The sequence below is a fragment of the Rhineura floridana genome, chromosome 9 (genome assembly GCF_030035675.1).
Source record: "Rhineura floridana isolate rRhiFlo1 chromosome 9, rRhiFlo1.hap2, whole genome shotgun sequence".
In the NCBI taxonomy this organism is placed as follows: Eukaryota; Metazoa; Chordata; class Lepidosauria; order Squamata; family Rhineuridae; genus Rhineura; species Rhineura floridana.
Window position 1 is genome coordinate 91881095 of NC_084488.1, and position 16244 is coordinate 91897338.

At 42.1% G+C, this 16244-nt stretch overlaps 1 protein-coding gene across 3 annotated transcripts in view; it reads right to left on the reverse strand.

Annotated features, from left to right (window-relative positions):
* Positions 1 to 16244, reverse strand: part of RPL34 (ribosomal protein L34) — a 37439-nt gene that overhangs the window by 4275 nt on the left and 16920 nt on the right. Inside the window, exon 1 of one of the 3 annotated variants that reach the window (XM_061585429.1) lies at positions 673 to 761. The exons of the other annotated variants lie outside the window; for them this stretch is intronic. The gene's annotated coding sequence lies outside the window, so the exon portion shown is untranslated. Of the gene's footprint in view, positions 1 to 672; positions 762 to 16244 lie in introns of those variants that run through there. 3 annotated transcript variants of the gene reach the window in all.

Here is a 16244-nt window from a genome sequence, read left to right on the forward strand (position 1 = left end):
CCTATGCACCTGCACCAATTTAAGTTATAAGCTTTCTTTTAGCATATTTTGCTACAGAGAGTTTATTCGTACAGTTATTACAATAATACCATTTCCAATCGAGATGCATGCTTGCATTTATTGTTCCTCCAAGGAACTCAATGTTTAATCTTACTTTATTCACAAACCACCCCTGGAAGTTAGGTGAGGTTTAAAGACAGAAGGCTAGTGAACTTCATAGCAGAAACAAGGATCTGAACCCAGGTCCAAGACATCACTCTACACCGAAGTGGAACGCTCCTGCAGTCTTTTCCCAAAGTTGTCCCGCATTGTCAGGCGAGAGCATCTCGACATCGAATTTCCCAGTACTTCTACATAAGGAAGGAAAATGCGAACGAGCCCCAGAAGCCAAACACTGAATAAGATGCTAAATGATCGGCCTCGCAACAACGTGCGGCTTGGGAGACTCAAAAAGCCTCACTCAAGACGAGTCCAGGCGGAAAGGCCTCCACCCAAGGCTCCATCTAAACCTCGACGTCTCCTGACTCTCCGACAACATACACCCTTCATTCTTCACCCCCAGAATCTCGGCAATTCTACGACTCGCTCTCAAGCCCTCCCAATCAGCCTGGTTCGTGGATGGAAGCGGATTAAACCAAAGTCCCCAGAAGAGATAGAAGAAGCCACCCTCACCTAGAATTGTCGCCGGCACCGGAAGAGAAAGAAAGAGCTACCATATGGGTCAAAGTTCAAACTCTGGCGCCAAGACCCGGAAGTGTAAATACGTAACCTTCATTCTGTTGCCAGGAAACCAAAAAGGATTGAACTGGACGTTGACATCTTGTACGGCAACTGGAAAAGGAGAAGACTAAGGATTTTTGAACTTGGAGGGGTGGAAAGGAGTTTTGCAGCTTTATTAGGCTTCAAAATTTTAAAAGCACGACGCAAAAGATAATAGCCTTTAATATTAATAGTGTAATCTGCATGATATAGAAAGATGATTATGATTAAAATATGTTTTTGGTTGAAATCGGAACCATATCATATTACTCTTCAGCACAACCTCCCTAATCGTGTCTGCTTAGAAGTAGGTCCTATTGCATTTAATGAATCTTACAGATAAGTGGGGCTACGATTGCATCCTCAGTAACAAGGCAGCAATCCTGCAGCCATTTACCTAGGAGTAAGCTTCACAGAATTGTAGAGTTAGAAGGGGCCTATAAGGCCATCTAGTCCAACCCCTTGATCAATGCAGGAATCCAAATTAGAGCGTACCCGACGGTGGTTGTCCAGCTGCGTCTTGAAGGCCCCCAGTGTTGGAGAACCCACCACCTTCCTAGGTAATTGGTTCCATTGTTGTATTGTTCTAACAGTTAGGAAGCTTTTCTTGATGTTCAGTTGAAATCTGGCTTTCTGTAACTTGAGCCCATTATTCCGTGTCCTGACTCACTGAAATCATTGGGACTTCTGACTAGAGATGTGTATGTTTGCAGCTAAATTTATATGTCGGTAGGGTGCAATATTATAGGAATATAGGAAGCTGCCTTATGCGGAGGCAGACCATTGGTCCATCTAGCTCAGTATTGTCTACAGTACACTGACTGGCAGTGGTTTTCCAGGGTTTTAGGCAGGGTTCTCTTCTAGCCCTTCCAGGAGATGCCACAGATAGAATCTGGGACCTTCTGTATGTAAAGCAGATGTTCTGCCACTGAGCTGCTGTCCTTATGTATATGCAGAGTGTGACGCCCTTCCCTGGTTCTCCCTGTCAGGTTCCCACCTGCTTGTGGCTACTGCCTTTCACTAGGCACCACCAGGGACACCACCAGTCCGGACCGTCCTTTATATGGTTTCTCACTCCGCTCTAGCACAGATCTCACTACATCCCACTGCTAGGCACCACCACCAGTCACGTCCTATAACCAATACTCCCAGAGACTTTGCCTGAGTCTCTCTCTAGCTGGTTATTTTTGTGACTGCGTGCTTATACTGTTCCCAACCCCCTTGTATCTTTATATAATAAGCATACAACTCTGGGTTGCTCTGGATACTTGACTTGTTACTATTTCTCCCTTCACCGCTGCCACCATTAGATACTGCTTCTGTTCAGCCTTGGTAATTACCTTGCCCTCCCTTCTGGTCTGTATATTCCCCAGCCAAGGATCAGGCCTTTGGTAAACCAAATAAGTATTTATTTACTAATAACAGGAAATAACAAGATTACTTCAGGAATGTTTCACAAGCGTATGGTTTCATATATGGTTACTCTTTATGTTTCTGTTCATATATATCCTCTTTAAATATCAGCCAAATCCAATCCAAACTTCCCTCAGAACTCTGCCAACCAACTCAACAGTCTCTCTCTAACCGACTCTCCCACCTTCCAACCGACCCCCATCATCACTCACAAACCTCCATTTATACCTTCAGCCAGCCAGCCACTCAGCCAATCATCATCCAGCACACTTCAGCTTCTCACCCATGTACTCCCCCTTTCTCTCTCAGTCAATTACCATACATCACCCAATAGACCCGCACTTACCATATTTACAGATGCTAACTGATAGGAACATCACACAGAGCTTGGAAGATTACTTTTAAAAAGTAATAAATTACAGTTACAGTTACATGGCCTCCCAAAAGTAGTAATTACCATTACAATTACAAGGGCTCTGAAAGTAACTGATTACTTTACGTTTACTCAAAAGTAATTGCTACAATTACATTTTAGTTACTTTAAAAAAAAATGCCTACAAGGTGCTGGCCTTGGCTGCTGCACATCTAACTAGCCTAAAACAACATTAAAAATAAGCACACACACACAGAGGGTAGTAGAATAATTTTTTATCCATAAGATTAACAGAATGGCATAACAGAATCTCACATCCCCTCACCCCACCCCCAGCAATGATGATACCCCAACACACATATTTTTGTATATATATATTGCCTCCAGCTCTTTTCTCCTTGCACTCCTGTCAATTTTTAAACAATTGTTTTCTTCACCCCGTCTCGCTCTCCACCTCCTCCCTTGTCACCTCCTAAGCACCAATAGAACATTAAGGAAGAACAACGCTGCACAGAAGCCCAATTTGAAGCACATGATTTTTATTCACAAATCAGAGGACCAGAGACTTCCCCTGCTTTCCCCCAAGTAATGTGCAAAAGTAATGCTGGAAACATTACAATTACTCCTCAAAAGTAATGACGTTACTACTTGTTCTATTACCAGCAAAATGTAATGAAGTTACCCACTCGTTACTCAAAAAAGTAATAAATTACAGGTAATTCGTTACTTGTAACTAGTTACTTCCAAGCTCTGTGTATATGATATACAATACAATATCATACAAAAGGATAAGATACAATGTTAAGGCTGCAATCATAGGCATGCCTACAGACAAATGCTACACAGAGGTATTTAGAAGTAAGTCCCACAAGTAAGTGTGGATAGGATTGTGGATTTACAAGTAAATGTACATAAGATGGTAGCATCACTTAAACATAAATCACCTTGAAATCAGTGGGACTCATTTATGAGAAAAAATGCTGGCTGCAAAATCTGCTAGAAGTCAGTTTTTATTCATTTAAATGTATGTGGGTCTATAAATCCTTAACTTTAATATCCATGCTATTTTTAATAGAGATTTTTACCCTTCTGAATGTTCCCAGGTCAGCTTGCAAAAATCCAAGATAAAATAACAAAAATTTAAAAATACTAAAAGTAGCAGTTCCAAACAGCAGCTTAACATTAAAACTAATACAAGTTTAAATACCTGGTAAAATGAAAAGGCCTTTTCCTGGCACTAAAATGACATCAGTGTAGTCATTTATGTAGTCCTCCTCTGTTCTGAGCATGTTTTGTAAAGATCTCCCTTATTTGATCTTCCATTACAGCAGTGTGCTGGCCTTTTGTATAACACCCAATGATGTGTGATGGAAAATATTTTGCAAAAACTAGTTTTCTGCAGAAAGTGTTCTGCTTTTATGCATGTTTTCATAAAATTACTTAGCAACATAATGAAAACACAATATACATTCTAGTTAAATTGGGAAAGTGGAAGAGTTGTCATTACCTTCATTTTATCTCCTTATGTGGCAATCCTAACACACTTATGGAGTAAGCCCCATTGTCCAGTGGGATGTCTGAGTAAACATGCATAGAATTGTGCTGTTTCAATATCTAATTATCTAAATAATATATAGGAAGTGTATGCTATGGAGTTATAATGTCTTAAAATATTTACAACCATTCCAATAAAAATAATTCCCAAGTAAGACTTGTTTTAAAAAAGGCATTTAAACCACACTAAGTGCATTTATTGATATTCTCACACCAAATCAAATGTTTCAGCTCAACTACTTTTTGCTGTTGGAAAAATGCAATATATGTTGCAGGTTTTTTTAAAAAACATGCTAAATCAGATCTCCTTCAATTTAAGACAGATTTAAAAAAAGATCTGTCCCCCATGCTGTTCAACATCTACATGAAACCATTGGGTGCAGTCATCTGGAGCTTTGGAGTGCGTTGCCATCAGTATGCTGATGACACACAGCTCTATTTCTCCTTTTCATCTTCGTCAGGTGAGGCTATCAATGTGCTGAACCAGTGCCTGTTTGCAACAATGGACTGGATGAGGGCTAATAAACTGAGGCTCAATCTAGACAAGACTGAGATGCTGCTAGTGGGTGGTTCTTCTGACCGGATGGTGGATGTCCAACCTGTCCTGGATGGGGTTACACTCCCCCTGAAGGAGCAGGTTCATAGCTTGGGGGTTCTCCTAGAACCATCTCTGTCACTTGAGGCTCAGGTAGCCTCGGTGGCACAGAGTGCTTTCTATCAACTTTGGTTGGTGGCCTAGCTATGCCCCTATCTGGACAGGGATAACCTGGCTTCAGTTGTCCATGCTCTGGTAACCTCCAAGCTAGTTTACTGCAATGCGCTCTATGTAGGGCTGCCTTTGAAGACGGTTTGGAAACTGCAGCTTGTGCAAAATGCAGCGGCCAGATTGGTAACAGGGACCAGATGGTCCGAACATATAAAACTGATTCTGGCCCGCTTGCATTGGCTGCCTGTATGTTTCCGAGCTCAATTCAAGGTGCTGGTTTAACCCATAAAGCCTTACACGGCTTGGGACCACAATACCTGATGGAACGACTCTCCCGATTTGAACCCACCCGTACACTACGCTCAACATCCAAGGCTCTCCTCCGGGTGCCTACTGCGAGGGAAGCTGGGAGTCTGGCAACAAGGGAGAGGGCCTTCTCAGTAGTGCCCCCAAATTATGGAATGATCTCTGTGACGAAGTGTGCCTGGTGTCCACACTGTTATCTTTTCGGCACCAGGTCAAGACTTTCCTCTTTTCCCAGGCATTTTAGCATGTGTTTTAAATTGTGTTTTAAATTGTTTTTACAAGATGTGTTTTTAAATTTGTATATTTGTTTTTAATGTTTTTAGTTATTGTAAACCGCTCATAGAGCTTCAGCTATGGGGTGGTATATAAATACAATAAATAAATAAATAAAATAAACAACAGCAAAATCACTGACGGTGCCTGAAAGCACAACACAGGCATATTTGAAGCAGTGTGATATACTCCTGTAAGTGACTTTTCACTGATTAACACACAGGGTGGCAAGTGGCAGCCCATGGACAAAATCCAACTAAAGTGGGCCACTAGTTTACCCCTAACATGGATAACCCCCTCTCTTCCTGTCAACCCTGTTATGATTCATCAGGTAAGTCCTACACCGAGGAGACAGCAGTTGTTAGAACTTTCCAGCCAGCTGTGCTCATTAACCATAACTACAAAGAGAAAAGGTTGGGAAATAGCTTGAAACAGACCTAGCATGGTCGCTGGGCAACACATAAAAGATATCATATTACCGTTAAAATCCACAAGCAACGATGATAGTCATGTGGTTGCTTAGCAACCACTCACTTTCAGGCATGAATTTTGGTTCAACGGTTACATTTTTGCCATAATTGTACAGGAATGGCAGGAATAGCAGTAGAAGTTATACCACCCAACTCCTTCATCCTACCTTCCTATCAGCTTAGTGAGTAACTTTAGGATGCTCCTTAGGACCAAAAGGTTGCTCAGTTGGAATAGTTGTGTTACCCTTTAGTGGACTTGGTGACTCAGAATCCTTTTTATTAGCACCAGCTGATATAACAACCATGATCTTATCTGGACAGAGATAGTGTTGCAGTTGGATTACTGCAATGCGTTGTTTGTGGAACTGCATTTGGAAATGGTTGGGAAATTTCATTTTGTTCAAAATAGGGTAGCAAGATTGTTAACTGGTACTGTCTGATTGTATTATGCCAGTGCTTTGTTATCTGCACTAGCTTCCAGTCTATTTCTATGCCCAATTCAAAGTGTTGGTATTAACATTTAAAACCATTAACAGCTTGGGACCAGGTCACATGAAGGATAACTTCCTCTTCCATGTACCTGTACTCAGACTTTGAGATAATCATTTGAGGCCCTTCTCTAAGTGCCCCTGCCAAATGAAATTTGCCAGATGGGCGGTAGAGGAGAGGTGAGAACCTATGGTCGTCCAGATCTTTCGGAGCTAGTTTATGTGCTGCTAAAGCCACAATTGTACAGGGCCAAAGACAATAGAGACAGACCATGGCTCAGTAGTAGAACACGTGTTTTACATCTATAAGATCCCAGATTCAATTCCTGACATCAGGCGAAGCAGGAGTTGCAGAACTTGCTGGACTACAGCTCCTATTATTCCTAACTATTCTTTATACTAGCTGGGGCTGATGGGACTGGAAGTCCAACAACACATGAGGGGCACAGGCTTCCTGTCCCTGTACTAGAAGGAAAACTTTTTAGCAGTGGTGCTCCAGCTATGGAATATTTTCTCCGGAGAGGCTTGCCTGGCAACAACATTGTGATCTTTACAGCTCGAGATGAAGACCTTTATTTCTCAGCTTTTCAGTCTTTTCATTTTTAAGATCTTTTAGTGACTTACAGTATACATCCTATACATGTCTATTCAGAAGTTCCATGGGACTCACAGGCAATCATGGGATTGCAGCTTTATAAACTCCTTGGATGTTGCTGGAGTTTTAAAACCTGTGCATCTTTAGTGCTGCTGTGAGCTTTGTTTTATGGTCATCTTCTATTTCTGGTTTGTATTAGATTTTATGGTTTGGTTTTTGTATAACTTTTACTGTAAATTGTCTGGAGAACTTTATTAAATGACGTACAAATAATGTAAATAAGTAAGTAAATACACTGATTCGGAGAATTATTTTGCTTTGATGGTCTACTCCTGCTCAGGATTTATGCAGCAGAGGACTGCATGTTTCAAAAGCATTATAAACAATCAGTGAAATTAAATGTTCAGTAAACTTTATTAATTAATTAATTTAGAATATATCCTGCTCTTTAGTCCAAAAGGCATACACAAAACTTTGAAAACAATAATATATACAAAAGAAATAAAACCATGCCATTAGAAAATAATTGAGCAGGCAGAAAGTGCCAGCATTGATACAGAATTAAAACTAATAGTTTGAAAGCTGCAAGATGTAACAAGTCTGGGCTAATGAAGAGGTCTTCACCTGGTACTAAAAAGACATCACTCTCTGTGCCAAGCAAGCCTACCTGGGGAGAATATTCCAAAGATGAATAACCACTACCAAAAAGGCTCTAATGCTGGAGATGTACCAACCACCTCACCCTTGAAAGCAGGACACAAGAAAAAGGCTGTAGAATGATCTTAGTACTCAGGCAGGGTCAAGCATTGCTAAGACGTTATGAGTGCTTGGGTTAACCTTCACACTGGTTCATTTGGATTCAAAGGGGTGGCAAGGTCCTGGAGTATTCTGGACTACAGTTCCCACCCCATACCCCCTGTTTACGGACTCGTTGTGCCTTCCTGAAGTACTATGAAAGAGGACAGAAGCAAGACCATTCTGTTGGCAACTAAATGAACAAGGAGAAAACTGGCAGACTTCCCTCATGCCCAGCAGAACAATCCCATTGTTCAAAGACAGCATTAGAAAACAGAACTAGTTTCTCTAAGTGTCAGCAAGAAACACACACACAACATGAGATCACCTCATACCCAGATCCCTCCTTTTTACGTTGATTTGTAAGAGGGTAAGTGTATTTAAGAGCAGTTTTTAAGATTCAAGGGGCAGAGATCTGAGCGTCAATATGTGTAACTATGCTGTCAAGGAATGCTGTGCAGGACTACAGGCCACAGATTGGGAAGGAAGTATGTGTCTTGGTGCAAACCTGGAGGCAAAGAGATTCCTTCCTGCTTTTGGGGCAGAGCTCCTTCACTTCAGCTGTATTCCACTGCCCACTCCTGGGCCTACGATAGGTAATCTCTGCTACCTGTCATTACAATGCTATAGGGACCTTTGATCTCTTTAGTTTAAAGCAGAGCTTGGAAGATTACTTTAAAAAAATAATAAATTACAGTTACAATTACTTGGCCCAAAAAGTAGTAATTACCGTTACAATTACAATTACTCTGAAAGTAACTGATTACTTTACTTTTTCTCAAAAGTAATCACTACAATTACATTTCAGTTACTTTTTAAAAAAAACTCCTACAAGGTGCTGGCCTTGGCTGCTGCACATCTAAGAAGCCTAAAACAATATTAAAAATAAACACACATACACACAGGGTACTAGAATAAAAAAAATATCCATAAGATTAACATAATGGCATAACAGAATCTCACATCCCCCCAAGCAATGAAGATACCCCAACTCTTGAAATCAAATTTTACACTTGAAATGCTTTTATAATATGTTTCTGTTATGTCTCAAAAGAGCAAGATGGTCAAAGAGCATGTCAGACAAGGAATGTCTTTTTACAGTCATTATGTTGCCACCAGTACTGAACAGGCGTTCTACTGCGGCACTTGAAGGCATGCCTGTGTTGTGCTGCAAAAAACACCGCAGCACATGTGGAAAGCCATGGAGTGATGACACTTCCCTGCTGGGAGACCTCAGGTACCTCACCAGTTCCTCCTCAGCAGTGTCCACTGCTGACTTCTTGCCCTGGGGCAGAAAGTTAAAGAAGTCATCTTCTAAGTCATCTCCTTCCTGGTCTTTATCTGAAGACTGATCACTGTCCTCATTAAGTACACCCATCTTTATTTCAGCTTTCAGCAAGGCTTCCATTGTGTATCTAAGAAAGAGAGAGGATATGTTAACACATATATGTTAGGAAACCATCATCTGCTCTTCATTTCCTGATGCTTGTCATGTCCCCTGGTTCAGGGTCCAGCCTGAGCCTGTGGATGATGACATGGAAGGTAGGAAGGTGACCAAGTCACCACACTCATGGGGCAGCACAGCAGACCCTTAAGGATTACCTGCAGCAACCCAAGGTTGTGATGAGGAGCCCCAGGAAGAAAAGGCCCAGCCCCTGCCTACCACCTTAAGCCCTCTGATGCCTCCCTTGAGACAACATTTCCCTTGGAGTAATCCACCCAAAGGGCTTCCCTAATGTTCTTACTTGTTGGTATGGGTGGTGGCCTGACACGATTCCAGCCAATCTAGTTTGAAGTGAGGGTGTAGGCAGGCTGCCAGAAGAAGCCTCTTGTCCTCCCAGATAGCTGCAAACCGCTTTCTTAGGGCTTCGCACACACCTCTCAGCAGCTGAAAACAGTATGTGTACCTCTCAGGTTTGTTTTCCAGTCCTTCTAACTTGCGGTCCAGATTGCAGAGCATTAGTAGCAAATACCCCATGAACATGCCGTTCTCCCGTTGCAGGATATCTAGGGACTGGGCTAGTGGCTCCATAATCTCTGTGTATTCCTGTACCACTTCAATCTCAGCAGCTGTGATCCTGGACAAGGAGCAGCGGTCCATTATGGCATGCATTTTTAGTGGCACAGTTGACAGGAGCTCATGTAGTTGCTTCAACGCATCAAAGGTGGAATTCCACCTGGTCTTATTTGGTACCTTCAGATACACACCACATTGCGCATGGATATACTCAGCAATCTGGGCTGAGTGGTTCTGCTTGGACCACAACTTGCTGCACTTTCCCATCAAGGAACGAAACTGTTTCTTGAAAGGACCAAGAAGACTACTTTTGGAGGAGTCAGAAAGCATGGCCTCTATGTCTTGTGTTGCCACAAGGTTGAGGGTGTGGCTAGCACATCTCTGGTGTGGTGGTAAAACAAAATCCTCTCCTGAGTCTGCAGCTTCTTCCTCTGCCTCAGGTCCTGTGTCCAGGATCTCACAGATAGGCACAAACTCCACCTCAGCCTCCTCCTCCTCCTGGTTATCACCATCATCGTCACTGGTGCCTGCAGCTTCCACTGGTTCTTTGGCCATGAAAACTCTGAACGCTTTCACAAAGTTGGAGCCGTTGTCTGTAGTAGTGCACATAACTTTGTTGTGGATCCTGTACTGCACATGTACATCATGCAGTGCTTTTGAAAGGACATTGTATGTATGGCGCCCCTTCAGACGCTTACAAGCCAAGGCCCCGACCTCACGTTTCAGGGTAGTTGGGTTGATCCAGTGGGCTGTTACCCCAAAGTAACTCTTCTTGCCATTGGTCCAACAATCTGCAGTGGTTGCTATATATGCCACAGCACCCATTCGGTTTGCAAGAGTTTCTCTCATGTGGCATGCTCTCTTCTCAATTCTGTCTCTCAGAGTCTTGGCACATATGATGGTGAGATCTTTGGGGAGTCCAATGCGAACCAGATTAATGAATGATGGTTTGTCCACAGTCTGAAGTGGTAATGTCTCCTCTACAATGAAATCAATGATTCTCCTGTCGAGATTGCTCTGGGTGACAGGCTCCCTGCCAGATCCCCACCTCTCAAGGGTTGTCTGCTGCTGCTTCAGCATTTTGGGAGGAGGGGTGTCATGCATTGGTTCAGGAAGGCCACGTCTCCTTGCCTTTATTGCTTCTTCAATTGCTCTCAGCTTCTCAGGGTGTGCCCTCTGAGGAAGAAGAACAAAGCATGAATCCAAGAAAAAATGGAAGAGGAACTTCACAATTTAAACATAAATAGACAATGGACACTCTTTGAGGACCAGCATGACAAAGGCTTACCTCAAAATGTTTCTTCACATTGGATGAGGAGGAAACAGCTGATCTCAGATTTTTGATCCTTGGAAGGCAGTAATTGCATCGTACAACAACATTTTCCCCACTCTGGCTCACAAATGTACAAGCTTTTTCAAAGCCAAACCATGGTACTTGCTGTTCTGCAGATGTGGCTGTGGGCAACTGGCACTGCTTCATGCCCTCCTCCTCCTCGTGCACAGGGCCTCCTTTCTGAACCTCACTTTCTAGTTTTGCCTCCTCAGGATCAACAAGCTGTGACTCAAGTGGCCGCACTAACTGACTGCTGCTCTCAGCAGCAAAACCTGCAACAGGCGTCTCTGTAATAAACAAGAGATAATGCTCCTATATGGGTGAACTTCAGCTGTGATGTGCCCCCATCTCTTCCCCATGCTGCAAGATGCCCCAGTCAGAGTGGAAGTAAGCAGGTCGATAGCACAATTAAAAGAGATCCTATTTGCATCATTTTTGCTCGCTAAATAACCCTGCCTGGGCCAGTCTAACCTACTATCTCACAGGGTTGTTGTGAGAACAAAATGAGACTAGGGTTCAAATCCCCACATAGCCATGAAGCTCACTGGGTGACCTTGGGCCAGTCACTGCCTCTCAGCCTCATGAAAACCCTATTCATAGAGTCACCATAAGTTGGAATCAACTTGAAGGCGGTACATATATTTTTTATTTTGAATATGATGATTATGATAATAAATATGCAGCATTTCAAATTAATTCTGTATGAGAAGCATTCCATGCCAAGCTTGGAAAACCAAGGATGAGGTATAAAATGTAGACAAAAATACTTTTGACAAAATGCCGTTTATCTTTTACCTTTTATATATATGAGCCTGGGTAGGGAACATTTAATCTAGCCTACTTGCTTTCAGCAAGAAGGGTTAAGTGCCTTCAGGCTAGGGCAGTCACCAGAAGGCCACAGCAGAGACAAAGGAGCCTAGTGTTGTGGAGACGTTAGATGGGAGCTTTGGGGAGTAAAGATGGAGGCTCCTGAAGGCTGCAATTCTAAACACACTTACTAAGGGATTAAGCCCCATAGAACTCAACAGGACTGACTTCTAAGTAGATATAGTTTGGACTGTGCTGTTGGTAAACCTTGACTAGGGTTCTGCAAAGACATCCATATCCAAGCAGGGTTGGCAACCCCCTGCCTGGAATACCCTGCCCTTATCTTTTAATGTGGCTGCTCCAAATGTTTTTACAGATTTGACCCTTTACTTCAGAAAGAGGTCTGAAAAATGAGTAAGAGTAAGAAGTATATTTTAAAATTGTTCTTTTCAATTCACTCTTGAATGAACATCATACCTAGGGCAGATCCACACCATTCCTTTAAAGCACATTCAACACCCATTTGAAGCACATGAATCCCACCACAGAATCATGGGAACTGCAGTTTGTTAAGAGTGGTGAGAACTATAACTGTGAGGGGGAAATGACACTTCCCAGAATTCTTTAGGGGAAGTCATGCGCTTTAAATGCAAGTTGGATGTGCTTTACACATATTGTGTGAATCCGCTTAATAAATTTTGCCTGCATGTAAATTGTTTTAATTAATTTTTCAAAATGGAAATAAGCTATAAAGTGTAGTGGGTGACCATGGGCTACTCACCATTTCTCAGCCCATCTGCCCCTCAGGATGAAAACAATGGAGAACCATGACTACCCCAAGGCATACTTAAAATGTAAAGGAAGTATTGTACAACCATAGTATGCAATTGGATACTCATAGGGACACAGCATGACAAAACTGGGTGGAAGTAATGAGTGGGGTACCACAGGGCTTGGTCCTGGGCCCAGTGCTCTTCAACATTTTTATTAACTACTTGGATGAGGAGGTACAGAGCATGCTTATCAAATTTGCAGATGATACAAAATTGGGGGGCATAGCTAATACCGTGGAAGACAGAAAGAAAATTCAAAGGGACCTTGATAGGCTGGATCATTGTGCTGAAAACAACAGAATGAAATTCAACAGGGATAAATGCAAAGTTCTACACTTAGGAAAAAGAAACCAAATGCACAGTTATAAGATGGGGGATACTTGGCTCAGCAGTACGACATCCAAGAAGGATCTTGGAATTGTTGTTGATCACAAGCTGAATATGAGCCAACAGTGTGATGTGGCTGCAAAAAAGGCAAATGCTATATCAGGCTGCATTAACAGAAGTATAGTTTCCAAATCATGTGAAGTATTAGTTCCCCTCTATTCAGCACTGGTTAGGCCTCATCTTGAGTGCTGTGTCCAGTTCTGGTCTCTGCACTTCAAGAAGGATGCAGACAAACTGGAACAGGTTCAAAAGAGGGCAACAAGGATGATCAGGGGACTGGAAACCAAGCCCTATGAGGAGAGACTGAAGGAACTGGGCATATTTAACCTGGAGAAGAGAAGACTGAGGGGAGATATGATAGCACTCTTCAAGTACTTGAAAGGTTGCCACACAGAGGAGGGCCGGGATCTCTTCTCGATGATCCCAGAGTGCAGGACACAGAATAATGGGCTCAAGTTGCAAGAAGCCAGATTTCGACTGGACATCAGAAAAAGCTTCCTAACTGTTAGAGCCATACAACAATGGAAATAATTACTAGAGAGGTAGTGGGATCTCCAACACTGTAGGCATTCAAGAGGCAGCTGGACAGCCATCTGTCGGGAATGCTTTGATTTGGATTCCTGCATTGAGCAGGGGGTTGGACTTGATGGCCTTATAGGCCCCTTCCAATTCTACTATTCTATGATTCTATGAAAATATTTATATAAGCATGACTATCAAATATGTTTATTTATATAACCTGTAAAGATATTTATAGTGCAATCCTATGTTTGTTTACTCAGAAGCAAGTCCCAATGTATTCAATGGGGCTTACTCAACCAGGGAAAACTGCAGCCTCAAGTGATAAGGAACTTGTTCTTTTAACAAGTCCTTTAAGTTGAGACCTTATCCCAGTCTGCGTCTGTGTTGAAATTGCTTTTTAATATGTTTTTAAACTTTTTCTTAAAAAAATGTTTTTAAAGCTTTTAAAAATGTTTTTAAAGATGTTTTGTTTTAATATATTTTAAAGTCTGTTTTTATTATTTTTAAAGTGTTTTAGTGCTTTTGTTTGCTGCCCTGGGCTCCTACTGGGAGGAAGGGCAGGATATAAATCAAATAATAAAAATAAATAAATAAAAAAACTTCATTCATTTTTTTAAAAAATGAGTATTAGTTTCCTACATAATAAAAACTGTGATAAACCCTGCCTAATTTCTTTAAAAATAGGGTTGGAGGGAGAGAGATTTACAACACAAACACAAGTCTGCACTATGTTTACTCACAAGTCCCATTAATTTACAGCACAATCCTAACCATGTCTACTCAAAAGCAAGTCCTAATGGAGTTCAATGGGGTTTACTCCAGGTACATGCTTTACTCCCAGAAATGGCTTTACTCCCAGAAAAGCAGATATTGGATTAAATACTTTCATATTTCATAGCCCAGGGTCTGACTCTTGGACAGAAGAGGGAAAAAAACATTAAGCCATATTACTTACGCAAACTGCAAAAAACTCAAAGCCACCATATTCTGACGTTCGCCCTAGGCATGCCTGGATCAACAAGTCACAACTCTGGCGTCATTGGCTATAATCATGAAAGGGCGGGGTTACAGCCAGAGCTTTGAAAAGTTACTTTTTAAAACTACAACTCCCATCAGCCCCAGCCAGCATGGCCACTGGATTGGGCTGATGGGAGTTGTAGCTAGAGCATGGATCTGTTTTAAAAAAAGTTGTGTGTGGGGGGTTACGTTTTGGTGTATATCTCGGGAATTAGACCACCTAGAAACTTACTCTTTTTTTAAATTGAAGCTGGGAGTCCGGAGAGTAAGGGGTGGTAGCCAGAGAGCCGGAGCCCCCCCCCAAAACCAGAGACTCCAGCCGAAAACACACACACCAGGGCACACACACACACACACAAATCATCGTCACTCACCTCCACAGCTCTTCGCCATTCTGCTGCTGCCTTCTCCGTTGTCCTTCAACTGGCTTTTTCCACCGGCGTCCATTTTGTCCTCTCAGACGCTAGCAGCAGGCCCTGCCTATTCACCTCTTCCCTCGTGCCTCCTAACACAGATCACGAGGGAAGAGAGAGTCTGCGCAGAGGTCCAATCAGTGTGAGGCACATGTCTTGTGTTAACCAATCACAGCCAGGAGCTGACTTCCCCTTGTTCCCGCCCCCAAGTAATGTCCAACCTAACGTGGAAACGTTAAAGTTGCAGCTGAAAAGTAGGGAAATTACTAGTCGTTCCTTTACTTGCCAAATGTAATGGAATTACCCACTTGTTATTTAAAATTGTAACTAATTACAAGTAACTCGTTAAAAATAACGAGTTACTTCCAAGCTCTGGTTTAAAGTTATGAATAGGTTAGGATATTATTGATTAATGCTGCCATGCACCCAGTAATTTTGTAATGCTATTCTTTTCTTTCAATAAAATAAAGTTTTGCTTTAGTCTGGTTTGGACCTGCATTTGTGGGGTTATACACACACTAGTTAGGCACATTTCAGGGCAAAGTGCTTGTTTTATCCCTAGCAAAAGATCCCCCTCCTCTCAAGGTGGTGTGTTTAATGGGATATGTGGGTGACAGGTTCACACATCGAGATTCCCAATAGACACGTGTCTTAACAAAGTGTGTGTGTCATTCCCCACTATTTTAAATATATATATATATATATATATATATAGCTAGACATGTGGTCCCTCACAGAAGTTATACAACAGGAGAGTCTCCATTTTTTAAAAAAACTGAAGAAATAACTACAAGTACACAAAACGTGAGTTGGAGAGAATTGTCTTACTCATCATCACTAATAATATAGTGAATACTTGTGACACTCATGCAACCACATTGTACACTAGCATAGCAATGAATGAGAAAATAATATTCTCCCAAATTTAAAATGTTGTGAGTCACCCCAGTACCATCTAAGGTGCCCAGTGCCTAAGACTGGCCCTTACCTCTTATTTCTGGATATTATTGAAAAAGTGTTTTCCTTTCCATACCTAGTACAAGTGCCAAGCAGTGCTAGTTCCAGGTGTTAGTGGCCTGTTGGATAAGATACTCTTTAGTGGGCCATCCTCCCTGAGTGCACCCACCTTTTCCTTGCTAATAATGCTGCTGCCCATTCAGTTCTCTTTTTCTCTGCTCTTTCT